Consider the following 14911-nt stretch of genomic DNA (forward strand, 5'->3'; position numbering starts at 1 on the left):
TCCTTTTTGGGGATTAGAAAGTACAGTGAATACACCCCTGTTCCTGGATTCTCTAGGGGAACTGGTTCTATTGCGTGTTTTTGAAGCATGGAGAGAACCTCTTGTTTAGGAAGCGTTAGATATTCCGTGGACATGGAACGCTGTTTGGGTGGTATGTTGGGGGGAGTAGCAGTAAATTCCAGGCAGTAACCATACTGGATAATTTGTTTTACCCACCTGTCTGTGGTGATGGAGTTCCACACAGGTAGGAACTGTGATAGTCTTCCCCCAACTGGAGTGGAATGGTCTGGGGGAAGTGGAGGGAAGTCACTGTTTTGTGGTGGGGGAGTGCGAGGGTTAGACCCACGTCCTCCCTCTGTTATTTCCTCTGTAATTTCTTCTAGAATAACCTATGTTAGGGGAGGTGTGTGTGGGATTCTTGTAATTGGAAGAGGCGGTGTCAGTGCCAATGGATTTTGAGGCGCCCCTATAAAAGGAGCGACGAAAGGAACCTCTAGTAGCTGTTGTCTGAAGAACCCCCATGGATTTGGCTGTTTTTGGGTCCTTTTTCATCTTCTCTAAATATGTGTCCACAGTAGGTCCAAACAAGTGTTCCTGATCTATGGGTTGATTGAGGATGTTAGACTGCACTTCCTGCTTAAAACCAGAGATGTGTAACCATGCATGTCTACACAGTAACACACTCGTGTTTATTGTGCGGGACGCTGTATCTGCTGCATCAAGTGCACATTTTATTGAGGTACTAGTAATTAACTTTCCCTCTTGTATAAGGTTGTTTGCCTTGGTTTTATACGCGTCTGGCAGGTGTTGAATGAGTTTTTCGAACTCATCATAGTGGGCCCTGTCGTACCTTGCTAGTAAAGCTTGTGAATTGGCAATATGCCAAAAATGTGCTGCTTGAGATGCAACCTTTTTACCTGATGCATCGAGTAACTTAGACTCTTTGTCTGGTGGAGGGGCCTCCCCAGTGGTTTGGGAATTTGCCAGTTTGCGGGCCTTTGCTACAACCAAAGAATCCAGAGGGAGCTGGCCTTTAATGTAAGCTGGGTCACTTGGACCTGGATTACACTTTTTCTCTATTCTAGGGTTAATAACCTTAGCCCTAACTGGGTCTTTGAAAATGTCAGGGGCATGTTTGATCATGCCTTTCAACATAGGGGGAGTGTCTGTTGACTTTTGAGGCTGAGCAAATGTCTCCAGTAAAAAGTCCTCCTCTTGGGGGTCTGAATGTAGCTGGACCCCATGGTATTCTGCAGCTCTATTTATTATTTGCGCATATCCTATACTATCATCTGGGGGGGATGGTCTGGAGGGGTATGAATCTGGCTGGGGCACATCTGGGACATTGTAATCGTCCCAAGGGTCCTTAGGTGTGATACTGTGGATATCATCATCAGTATCTGTATTATGTGGTGAGTGTGTGTCGTCGTCATCACCTCCCATGTCATCATCGACCCCTTGTGGTGAAAAAGCAGGCACTGGAGAGCGTGCTGGAGAAGGTACAGTGTTTAAAGGATGTGGAAGTGGAAATAAAGGCCTCATAGGTGAGGTAGAAGAGTCTTTCTTCTTGGAGGGTACATCAGGTGTCCCTGAGGTGTCCAACTTCCTTTTCTAGGGTGGAATAGAAATGACCTGTCCAGTAATGGGGTCAATTTGAAGTGTTTTTTGTTTAGGATCTGGTGGATCTGGATGAAAAAGTTCTGTGGATCCACTGTCTTATTTCGGTGCCGAAGACTTCGGCTCAGAGTTGAGTTTTGGCTTGTCCTCTTTAGCTTTAGGAGGTGTTTTTGTCTCCTTTTGCCGTGGTGGAGTTTTCGACCCAAACGGCTTAGCCTGTATTTTGGGTTCTGAAGGTTTGTGCTTCGGCGTCGACGAGTCGACCTTGGGTTTCGGTGCCGAAGATTCTCTTGTGGGCGGGACTTTAGGCTTATGCTTCGGTGCCGACGATGGTTTGTGGGTATCATGTTGGGGCTGGCTCGATCCCGAGCTGCCTGAAGGCTATGGATGCTTCGGAGCCGGGCCTGGAAGCGGGGCTTCTGAAGACTTATCTCGGTGTCGACCCAAACCCGAAGGTGAGGGTGTGACCCCAGCCTTTTGTTTTTTTGGGGCAGGGGCGTCGACGTCCAAACTCACACTACTTTGACCTGGAGTAATCATCCAGTCGTCTGATTCCGATTCGTCTGCTTTGGAGATGTTGGCAGATGTTGGCATGTTCGTCTCCTGTGTCTGGATCATCGGAGCCTGCCTCGAAGATGTTCTACGGTGCCGGAACGGTTGACGTGGACATTAAGTGTCGTCGGCCCCAGCGATCACGTATAGTCTTTTTCGACCTGAAAGAGTCACAGGCCTGACAGTGTTGACTTTCGTGTTTTGGCGCGAGACAAAAGTTGCAGACCTCGTGGAGATGTGTGTGTGGGAATTTAGCCCCACACTTGCATTTTTTTAATGGAGTCCTTTCCATATGCTAGTTGATGGCGCCGATCGGCCCAACGGCCCACGTCAACAACCGGATTCGAGAATGTCTTCGAAACCGGATGCACGTGGAGAGGGATTCGCGATTGAGACAATACCGTCGATCATGGGAGTTTTTTGCACGTCGAAGGGGAATCGAACGACGATGACGTCGGAGTGCAGCAAATTACATCCGAACCCGATGGCGGCCAAAAAACAATCTGAAGATGGAATCAATGCCCATGCGCATTATCGTCCAATGGAGGAGTCACCTATTTCGTGACTACAAAAGACTTCTTCCAAGACAACAACAAGGTGCAAGCAACCGAGCCCAACACTAGGTGGCGATCTATGCAAAAGTGTACAATCTGCAGCTCATATGCCTCGAACACTCCTTTACTGTTTAAATTTATCATCAGGAGTTTGTGTATGTTGTCAATGCGATGTACATTTTAAATGTCACCTTCACTCGTCACATCACGCTTTTTTCACTTCCTTGTCAGCATGTGAACTATATATTCCAAGAAAGCTTTGATATAATATTTATAAATAAATACTTACTATGTCATTGCCCATCTGTGTCCCTCCGTACATTTAGAATCGGTCTATGAGGGTGGGAGGGCATACAAAAAGAGTTTGGAGACTGTGGCTGGCGGGGAGGTGGTGAACTGGCTTGACCTCTGGGTGCCTGTCCTACATGGTCGGTGGTAACCGCGTCCTTGACCATGAAGATTGTGAGGATTGCTGGCCGGAGTGGCTGGACGTGGTTGGAAGCCACTCTTGTGGCCACGGAAGGCTGACATAGTTTGGAGTTGGGCCATGGAAAGGCTCAAGGACCTGGCTATCCTTAAAGCGCTCAAAGGCAGAGTCTGTCTTCTCTCTGAACAACCGAGAGCCATCAAATGTCATGTCCATGAGCGAGGCTTGGACATTCTCCGAAACAACAGTGGCTCTCAGCCAGGCGTGGCACCTGAGGGCTAGTGACGATGAAATCGTTCTGCCAAGCGATTCAGTTGTATCCAGTCCACATTTGAAGGTGAACTTGGCTGTGTCCCTCCTGTCAGCAACTGCTTGAGAGAGTATGGCTCAGGCCTCCTCCGAGACCACAGGCAGCACTCATGCAGCTGAATCCCAGATGGTATGGGAGTCTTGGCCCAAGAGAAATGCTGTGTTCACAGACCACAGTGCCAGGCTGGCAGAAGAGAACATCATCTTCCCAAAAGTATCCAGCCTTTTGGATTTCCTGTCCGGTGGAGTAGTTGGGAATGCGCCAGGGTTACATTCGGAGGTGGAGGCCTGAGCAACCAAGCTCTCGATGGTGTGCTGGGTGAGGAAACTGGGGTCCCCTGGTGCAGAGAAATGGCATTGGGAAATTGTCCTATGCACAGGAGAAGGACACCAGTAAGGGCTTAACTAAATGGGAGTAAGTGCTCGAAAGGGGCAATTTTCGGCTGAAGCACCTGTCAAGACGTTAGTCTTGACTGCCACAGAGAGGAGAGTAAGGTGTAGGACCTCAGCCACCCTTTACACCACCACTGTGAAAGAGGCATCCCCCTCTGTAGCCACAGTAGGGGGAGAGACCAGGCCAGTGTCTGGGGAGGTGTCCTGACCAATGGCATCTGCCATATCCTCATACTAGTTGTCCTCAGGCTCCTCCCATTTGTATCCCAATTCAGTCCTATGGTAGGAGTGAGCAGTCAGTGTCCAGTCAGCACCGGCCAACGCCCATCCAGTTCAGTGTCTGAGTTGGGGATGGCGCCACCGTGGAGAGTTGACGGCGCCGAGGGTGTCGGCACTGATGCTGGTGCCAGGGATCCAAGTGGCCTGACTGGCACCAGGGACGAACCTGCAGGGATAAGACCAGTAGGGGCCCTCCCTAGCCTGCGGGGCCTGACGGCACTCCAGAGGGATGGGCCACTCAGATATGAGGTGCATTGCATCATAAAATTCACGTAACTGAGCGGGGGTCACTCCGGCTCCCAGAAAATCTGGGAGGCACTGAGATGGCCCAGGCACAGACTCCACCACAGAGCTAGGCCTCGAGTGCTGACGCTCCCTCATCTCGTCTGATGAACTCGGCGGACATGGCACAGTCTAAGATCTCTTTGACTACATGATCTTCTCGCGTCTGTGGAACTTACCTGTCTTCCCCAAATGATGACACCTACTGGTGCACAGGGGTACTGCTCACTTAACATTTCCGGATCCAGTCGGACACCAGGGGATTATTTTAAAAATAAGGAATTTGTGGCTAGAGGTCTAGATAAGGTATCAGGTAGTGTCCAAATTCTGTGTCCATCACAATAGTGTAATATACAGATACTCTATCAACTATCCGAAAATGGCTCTTTTAAATCTTTTCAGCATAATCAGGAATGAGTTTAATATTTCACAAAAGGAGTTCTTCCAGTACTTACAAATTCAAGACTGGTTAAATATAAAAACACAAAGAGCCTCACTCTAGAGTGCTCTTCTCAGATATGCGCAAGTCTTACAAAAAGGACTATTGAGGACTGCTGGATATCATAAAATTTTGATTAACGAAATATAAAACCACATACTCCGATTAGAAGAAAAATGTTCTGGATGTGTGGGGGAAATATCACTCAGGAAACGTTGACTCCATCATTAAGAAATAGTATTTTAGTATTTTAGTAAGGTGAGTTGCTAAAGTACACGATCCAACACTGCAAGAATTTGTTTGATTTCTATATAATCCATCATGCGTCAAGTCTGTGTCCATGTGTTTGCTGGATGCCTGATGGCAAGACTTTTTTTGTGCAGACGTGGTTCACTGGATCATAGCAACTAGGAGTCAATGGATTACTCCCAGTAAGATGATTATTATGATCGAACTCAATAAAACTACTAGACACCTGTTGACATTCTTCCCCATTTTGACTGAATGCTTACAAATATTCAGATTGTGAAAAAGCCAGAGTGAACAGAGCATAGAGTTGGGCAGTTGGAATTATTGGACATTTGTAATTATGAGCAAAAATTGGGCTTTGACAAATATAGAAGCATGTGTTAATGCCTAGTCTGCCTGTTTGGCAACAGGCATCTCTTTGATAAGACCCAGGGATGGTACTTAGATAAAGATCGGATTCTTGCTCTGGATAATAGGAGAGAACCTCCGATTTTCCTCCATTGCTTCCCAAGTACAACTGTATTTAATATTCTGCCAAATTGGAAAAAAAGTGACAACAGCATAATGCATTGCTTCTGAACTCAAATGGGTCACTTCTCAATCACTCTGATTTCTCTAACATTCCAACTTCAGAATGCCTTGGCGCATGTACAGCACTGACAGCAAAGACATTCTACTTTTTCGGATTGTAATGAAAATATCCATGATTGAGTAATAAGAATATAAGTACTATAAGCTTCTATTTCCCTGTGACTTTGATATTCAAGAGCAGCAGAATATGTCCATGCAGGTGTGGGGTCCGGGATCTGCACGTGTCCAAATATTTTACTGTTTAATATCAAAGGAAATTTAAACAATGGACAACTAGGATCAGCTGTAAGGAATATGCTACTTACCAGTATGCATCTGTTCTTGGCATGTAGAGCTGCAGAGCCACACACTTAGGATAAGATCGCCATCTGGTGTTGGGCTCGGATGCTTGCAGGTTGTTGTTGTCTTCGGAAGAAGTCTTTGGTCACGAGATAGGTGACTCCTCCCTTGGACGATAGTGCGCATGGGCATCCACTCCATCCTCAGATTTTTTTTCGCCATGATGGGAAACGATGGAGTTTGTAAGAATAAAGAAAGGATGTCCATGTGTAATGTCTAAGTAAGACAATGCTGGAACAGATACAGGTCCCGGGGAGGTGGGTGGGCGTGTGTGGCTCTGCAGCTCTACATGCCAAGAACAGATGCATACTGGTAAGAAGCCTATTACGTTCGAGTCATAAGAGCTGCAGATCACACACTTAGGATAGATTATACAGCAGTATCTCCCCTAGCGGTGGTCACCTGTATCAGTTACAGCAGTTTGGAATAAAGTTTTAAGGACAGTCTGACCAATAGAAGCTTGTTGTTTTGCTTGCACATCAACACAGCAATGTTTAGAGAAGGTGTGTGTTGTAGACCATGTGGCTGCCTTACAAATATCTTCTAAGGGAATGTTTCCTAAGAATGCCATGGAAGCCCCTATTTTGCGTGTGGAGTGCGCTCTAGGGGGAACTGTCAGAGTGCGTTTAGCTTTTTGGTAACATATTTGGATGCATTTAACTATCCACCTGGCTATCCCGGATTTGGAAATGGGGTTGCCTTTATGTGGTGGAGAGAAAGCAACAAACAATTGTTTGGTTTTGCGGAAAGATTTGGTTCTGTCAATGTAATAAAGCAGGGCTCTTTTAAAGTCTAAGGTATGAAGAGCTCGTTCAGCTACCCAGTCCAGATTTGGGAAGAACACTGGTAGCTCGACTGATTGGTTAAGATGGACGGAGAAATGACTTTTGGCAGGAATTTAGGATTTGTTCTAAGAACCACTTTGTTACGGTGTAGTTGTAGGAATGGTTCTTGTATGGTTAAAGCCTGGATTTCACTTACCCTTCGAAGGGATGTGATAGCAATAAGGAAAGCTACTTTCCATGTAAGGAATTGTAGTTCGCATTTATGAAGCGGTTCAAATGGGGGACCCATGAGCCTAGTGAGAACAATATTTAGATTCCACACTGGAGAGGGTGGTAATCTGGGAGGAATAATCCTTTTAAGACCTTCCATGAAGGCTTTGATTACAGGCACTCTAAATAGTGACAAGTGTTGTCAATTTTGTAAGTAAGCAGCTAATGCTGCCAAGTGGAGACGTATGGATGAGTACGCTAAATTACATCTTTGCAAGTGTAGTAAGTAGCAAATGATGTTTTGGATGGATGCATCTAGTGGGCGTATATCGTTGTTAGAACAGTAAATGGCAAATCTTTTCTATTTTGCAGCGTAACAGGCTCTAGTGGTAGGTCGCCTGGCCTCTTTTATAATATTCATGCAGTCTGGAGGTAGGTTGAGATAACCGAACTCTAGGACTTCAGGAGCCAGATCGCTAGGTTCAGTTGCTGTGGATCTGGGGGTCTGATTTCTCCATGGTTCTGGGTTAATAAGGACGGGGAGAGGTGCCGTTTTTGGTGTGGAACTAGAGAGTTCCAGCAGTGTTGTGAACCAGGGTTGGCGTGCCCATGTGGGAGCTACTAGTATCAATTTGAGAGACTGTTGCCTGAGCTTGCGTACCACGAATGGAATGAGTGGGAGAGGCGGAAAAGCGTACGCAAATCTGCCTGACCAGTTAATCCATATCGCATTGCCCTTCGATTGTGGGTGGTGAAACCTGGCGGCGAAGGTTGGGCATTTTGCGTTTTCATGTGTGGCGAACAGGTCTATGTCCGGTTGGCCCCATTTTTTGAAGAATGGGAGTAGGACTTGTGGGTGAAATTCCCATTCGTGGATCTGTTGGGTCTGTCAACTCAACAAGTCGGCAATCTGATTGTGAACTCCTGGAAGGTGTTCTGCTAGCTAATATATGTTCTGGGGAATGGCCCATCTCCAAATGTTCTGTGCGAGCTGGGACAGCTGGAGAGAATGTGTGCCTCCTTGTTTCTGTATGTAATACATGGCTGTCATGTTGTCCGTCCTGATAAGGACAGTCTTGTTTTGTAGATGTAATTGGAATGATTTTACAGGGATACTGCCAGTAGTTCCAGGTAATTGATATGGAGCATCTTTTGTTGAGTGATCCATTTGCCCGAGTGGTGTGTCCTAGGAGATGGGCTCCCCATCCTGTGAGAGATGCGTCGGTTGTCAGCACTATCTGTGGAAGAGGCTCTAAGAACTGCCGCACTTTGGACAGGTTTATGGTGTTCCACCATTTTAGGGAGCGATGTGAGCGGCTGTCCACCAACACCAGATCCGTAAGTTGTTCGTGAGCCTGGTTCCGCTGACGTGCTAGACATTCTTGCAAGGGACGCATTTGAAGTCTTGCATAAGGCACAATGAAGATGCATGACGCCATCATGCCTATGAGTTGCATGAATACTCTCGCTGGAAGAGAGTGTTGGGGTTGAAATTTGGAAATGAGAGCTTGCATATTGGTGATCCTGGCTGGGCTGGGATAAGCAAGGGCCTTGGAGGTATTTATGATGGCTCCCAGATATTGGTGTATGTGGGAGGGTTGTAGTTGAGATTTGGGATAGTTGATCGTGAATCCCAAGTTGTGTAAGATTTGAATAGTTTTGTGAGTGTGTAGGACGCATTTGTTGAATGAATTGGCTTTTATGAGCCAATCGTCCAGATATGGGAAGACATGAATTTGTTGTCTCCTGAGATGCGCTGCTACTACTGCTAGGCATTTGGTGAATACTCTGGGCGCAGTTGTCACTCCGAATGGAAGGACTGTAAACTGATAGTGCCGTCCGTCTACCAGGAATCTTAGATACTTCCTGTGCGCAGGATGCATGGGAATGTGAAAATAGGCGTCCTTGAGATCTAGTGTGGCAAGGAAATTGTCTTGTTGTAATAGTGGGAGCACTTGTTGAAGAGTGATCATATGAAAATGATCTGAGTTTATGTACCGATTTAGGAGTCTGAGGTCGAGTATTGGTCGTAACGTCTCGTCCTTCTTGGGGATTAGGAAGTACAGCGAGTAAACCCCTGTACCTTGATGTTGTAAAGGAACTGGTTCTATTGTGTGTTTTTGAAGCAATGAGAGAACCTCTTGTTTGAGGAGCGTAAGATGGTCTGGTGACATGGAACGCTGTTTGGGTGGTATGTGTGGGGGGGTAGTGGTGAGTTCCAGGCAGTAACCATACTGGATAATTTGTCTTACCCACTTGTCTGTTGTGATGGAATTCCAGAAAGGTAGGAACTGTTTGAGTCTTCCCCCGACTGGAGTGGAATGGTCTGGGGAGAGTGGAGGAAAGTCACTGTTTTGTGGCGGGGAGGTACGAGTGTTGGTATTGCCTCGACCTCGTCCCTTGGTGTTGTTTCCTCTAAAATATCCTCTATTGGGGGATGTTTGTGTAGAAGTTTTGAATGTGGAGGAGGTGTCTGCTCCCATAGTTTTGGAGGCTCCTCTGTAGAAGGAGCGTCGAAAGGAGCCACGTGGTTGTGGGGACTGTAACGCTCCCATGAACTTAGCAGTATCAGTGTCTTTTTTCATCTTTTCAAGTGCCGTGTCCACTGCTGGTCCAAACAGTTGCTCTTGGTTAAATGGTTGGCCAAGTATGGTACTTTGTACTTCTGGCTTAAAGCCTGAAATATGTAGCCAAGCATGGCGTCTAAGGAGTATACTTGTATTTATTGCCCGAGAGGCAGTATCTGCTGCGTCAAGTGCACATTTAATTGAGGCATTTGATATAAGTTTTCCCTCTTTTACAAGGTCATTTTCCTGGGACTTGTATTGGTCTGGTAGGTGTTGTATCAGCTCTTCCAACTGATCATAGTGAGCCTTATCATAGTGTGCTAATAGGGCTTGTGTGTTGGCAATACGCCAATGGTTAGCTGCTTGTGATGCTACTCTTTTGCCCGAGGCTTCTAATAGTTTGGATTCCTTGTCGGGGGTGGTGTATCTCCTGAGGTTTGGGAGTTAGCACGTTTCCTTGCGTTGGAAACGACCAAAGAATCCAGAGGGAGCTGTCCTTTGATGTAAGAAGGATCTTCTGGGGCGGGTCTATATTTTTTCTCAATTCTAGGGTTAAGTACCTTTGCCCGTACGGGGTCTTTAAATACTTCTGTGGTGTATTTTATGACCCCTTTAATCATTGGTAAAATTTGAACGGATTTCTGAGACTGTTCAAAAGTGTCTAAGAGGAAGTCTTCCTCGGGTGCATCTGAGTGCATGGTGACACCATGGTAAAGTGCTGCTCTGTGTACTAGTTGTCCAAACCCCAGGTGGTCATCAGGAGGTGAGGGTTTGGAGGGATATGTAGTAGGGTCAGGCATATCTGGTAGAGGGTATGCCCAGTCATCCAATGGTACGATGTTTGGGTCTGTGAAGGGATCATTAGGATCATTAAGATCATCCAGATTCCCGCCTCCCCCTAGGTCATCATCATCATCATCCTGAGGTGGTGGTGTATGTGAAGGTGATGGTAGAGGTAATGGTATTGTAGGCAGGGGGGGTGGGGTAGGAGGTCGTACAGGTGTGGAAGGAGGAATAGGTGACGTTGCTGAGTCCTTCTTCTTTATAGGAACTGGGGAAGGTGTTGTGTCGAGTTTCCTTTTCTTACATACACAGCAGTGACATGTCCAGTTTTTGGATTAATATAGATCCTTTTCTGTGTGGGATCTGGGTGGAAAAGTTCTTGGTCTTCAGGAGCAGACTTTGGTGCCGATTTTTTCGGTTCCGATTGAGGTTTTGGGTGATCGGTAGAGTCTTTGGCTTTAGGAGGTGTAGTATAGTCCTTAGCCGGTTGTTTCGGTGCCGATGAGGGTTTCGGTGCCGGTGAGGGTTTCAGTGCCGATGAAGGTTTCAGTGCCGAAATGGAGTCTTTAAGCTTGGGAGCTTTCGGTGCCGGTTTGTCTATGGGCCTCGATGTTTTCGGTGCCAAAGGCGCCGGAGCCGGTTTTGGTGCCGAGAGGGCTTGTGTCTTCGGTGCCGAAGGTGGCGGGGGTACAATGATATGTGGTTTGCTCGGGCTCGAGCCACCGGAAGGCTTGTGTTTCTTCGGAGCCGAGCCCGGAGGCGGGGCTTCTGAAGGTTGTTTTCGGTCTCGACTGGGGCCAGCTGGCGAAGTCTTGACCAATGCCTTTTTTGGAGGGGTTGGGGTAGGGGCATTGGTACTCACGCGTTGCCGCAGAGTAATGGGGTCGTCTGAGTCGTCTGCTTCTGATATAATTTTAAGTTCCTCGGAATCTTCTTCCGGGATATCGGGACCCTCATCAAAGATGTCTTCTGGTTCCGGGGCCGGTCTGTGTGCCATGATATGGCGTCGAGCTCTTCGATCCCGAATGGTCTTTTTGGATCGAAATGCGGCGCAGGCTGGACAGCTGGACTCGTCGTGTTCCGGTGACAGGCACAGGTTACAGACCTTGTGATGGTCACTGTGTGGGAATTTTGCTCCACATTGGGGGCATTTTTTAAACGGCGTCCTTTCCATGAGCCGTAGGCCGCACGGCGCAGATAGGTCCAATCGCCCGCGTCGACGTCCGGAACCGGCCCGATGAATTCGATGTCGAGTGAAGGTGTCTCGATGTAGTTGGCAAAACATTTTTTGCTTCGAAAGCTTGTGTTCGAATTTTTCTACCGGAGTGGAAAAGTTACATCCGAACCCAGTGGCGGAAAAAAACTATCTGAGGATGGAGTGGATGCCCATGCGCACTATCGTCCAAGGGAGGAGTCACCTATCTCGTGACCAAAGACTTCTTCCGAAGACAAGAACAACCTGCAAGCATCCGAGCCCAACACCAGATGCCGAACGTATCGTAAGTGTGTGATCTGCATCTCATATGCCTCGAACATAAACTTCCCTAGGTACATGCAATGCGCTTTTATGAGGAAGTCACATCAGCTCATATGTCTTTGCCAGGTCCAGCAAGCTAAAGCGCAATGCTGACCATCAGGATTTTAGTTGATCTTAGTTGATCCACTGAAAATAAATAAACCAAAGGTGGAGGGTGTCTCCCAAACAAAGCAGTCACTATGCCCTGCTCCTTAGTGCTAACCAGGCACACTACATGTTGAAACCTCACCAACATGCTAGTCCTGTGGCATGCTTAATCATCGAGTCCTTACCTGGGAGGGAGCACTTTTATATTCTCTATGTTCTAAGGAGGATCTTAGGAAACAGAACGTTAAAAATATCTCCAGGGAGCCCTAACCCAATTCTTTAATAAGAGGGGCCTGTGATAAACTTAAAAACATAACCTGACACAAAGAGGCTGAGCCTGTGTCTCTGTTCTAGGTCGATATGTTTTCATCAGGACTTCTAAGACCCTTGTACTCCTAACGTTTACTGAACAGTGGTTATGCATCTGCACACATTCCATGCAAGATCAAGAGATAATTAAGCCAACCCTTCTATACAGGGCGAGTTGCGATTATCCACTTTAAGAATTGTGGCAACAGAGATTATCCAGACCTCATGAGAGCAAAAGCAGGGGCTTGCTGAGATCAAAGGTCACCCATGCACCTAAGGTCAACAGGGACTTCCCAACCTAGCTCCGTGGACCACATCTCCCGAATGTGGTAAATAAACAACTTAGCTAGTGACTGCTGTTCTGAACTCTGCTACTTCCTTTGGGCTATATGTTTTAATTGACTGACTTGAATAATTAGCAATTGTATTAAAAATGTATTGCCTTTTTCATCTGATGCAGTATAAGAATAGTGGTCCCAGTATACAAGATAATTCAATATAAAACAATTAAACAAACAAAGTACCAAGAAAACTTTTTAGGAAGGTTCAAATGCCTATTTAATCACATTGAACACAAATTAATAGTTATGACTGAGCTCCATAGTACAGACAATATTGAAATATCATAGCAGTGCCCAGGAAGGAGGAATGGGGGTAGGGAGGTGGGTGATGAAGTGTAGGGTTTGGAGGGAAGTGAATACAAAAAAATTTGGATGCATTGAGAACAAAATCAAATTTGAAGGCAAAATTAATTCACTGCCTTATTTACATTCCGATCAAATCATAAATCCAATATCGACAATTTTTAGAAAAAGCCATATATATGAAGAAAATCACAGTACATCCTGAACTGGTGATAATATTGGCAAAGATGTTGTGTCGACGTTTCGACCCCTTAAGGCATGTAGGTACTCATTGCGACCTTACGGGATGGGGTCTTCATCAGGACTGGAGTGCGTGTGGAAGGGGGGTGAGTGTGGGCACCCAAACTGTCAGAAGACAGGACTCTGAGATGTCAAAGGATCATCAAAGGTAGAGGGTAGTAGACTCCTCGAGGGTAACGACAGAAGCGGGAAAAGGGTGAGGTTCCACTGATTCGCAGAAGAGCTTTGCTGTCGAATTACATCAGGAGGCTCCTATTGATCAGCACTCCCGGAGAGAAATCCATTGTGAGTAAGGCAAATGGGGATAAGTCACCACTGATTCACCATCAGGGAGTAATCTGGACAGGCTCCTCCAGAACCCCGCTGCAGATGGGACAGATAAGATCTTCATCCACATCGCCCTGAAACCGGGTCACATCATACCCCATTGCTCATTACCAGTGCCGAAGCCCTGTGTTGTCGCTTGCTAACCCATTAGAAGACATCCAGTGGGCTCTTTCAGCAAGGATCAATGAATCTGCATTATCCACGGAGATCCTTCTGCAGGGAACACACCACCAGCACCAGACACAAAGTAACCAGTGTGCGTGTCTCCAAAGTTAGAGAGCTCCTCGGTCACACCAAGCAGGAATTGTCCTTCGCCGCGGTCTCTTCTCCACTGAATCCTGCGTTCCCCCCGTATGAATCCTGACAGCCTTTCAAGCTAAAAGGCGAAGATGCACTTTCCCCGGTGTCCTGTTAAGTGGTGTGTTCACTCTCCACATATGCCTTCCTCGGCCTGTGTGTAAGAATCTACTCCTTCATCTTGAAAAGCCGAGGCCCGTGTCTTCCCGCTAAGGTCGCCCCGTATCGAGCATTCCCCGCCCCCCGCTCGATACGGGGCGACCTTAGCGGGAAGACACGGGCCTCGGCTTTTCAAGATGAAGGAGTAGATTCTTACACACAGGCCGAGGAAGGCATATGTGGAGAGTGAACACACCACTTAACAGGACACCGGGGAAAGTGCATCTTCGCCTTTTAGCTTGAAAGGCTGTCAGGATTCATACGGGGGGAACGCAGGATTCAGTGGAGAAGAGACCGCGGCGAAGGACAATTCCTGCTTGGTGTGACCGAGGAGCTCTCTAACTTTGGAGACACGCACACTGGTTACTTTGTGTCTGGTGCTGGTGGTGTGTTCCCTGCAGAAGGATCTCCGTGGATAATGCAGATTCATTGATCCTTGCTGAAAGAGCCCACTGGATGTCTTCTAATGGGTTAGCAAGCGACAACACAGGGCTTCGGCACTGGTAATGAGCAATGGGGTATGATGTGACCCGGTTTCAGGGCGATGTGGATGAAGATCTTATCTGTCCCATCTGCAGCGGGGTTCTGGAGGAGCCTGTCCAGATTACTCCCTGATGGTGAATCAGTGGTGACTTATCCCCATTTGCCTTACTCACAATGGATTTCTCTCCGGGAGTGCTGATCAATAGGAGCCTCCTGATGTAATTCGACAGCAAAGCTCTTCTGCGAATCAGTGGAACCTCACCCTTTTCCCGCTTCTGTCGTTACCCTCGAGGAGTCTACTACCCTCTACCTTTGATGATCCTTTGACATCTCAGAGTCCTGTCTTCTGACAGTTTGGGTGCCCACACTCACCCCCCTTCCACACGCACTCCAGTCCTGATGAAGACCCCATCCCGTAAGGTCGCAATGAGTACCTACATGCCTTAAGGGGT

The 14911-nt window shown here is 47.1% G+C and overlaps 1 protein-coding gene across 5 annotated transcripts in view; it reads right to left on the bottom strand.

Moving 5' to 3' along the window:
• SUCO (SUN domain containing ossification factor) overlaps positions 1 to 14911 on the bottom strand; it is a 580289-nt gene that overhangs the window by 150576 nt on the left and 414802 nt on the right. The window lies entirely within an intron of this gene.

This window comes from Triturus cristatus, chromosome 4_2, assembly GCF_964204655.1.
Source record: "Triturus cristatus chromosome 4_2, aTriCri1.1, whole genome shotgun sequence".
Classification (NCBI taxonomy): Eukaryota; Metazoa; Chordata; class Amphibia; order Caudata; family Salamandridae; genus Triturus; species Triturus cristatus.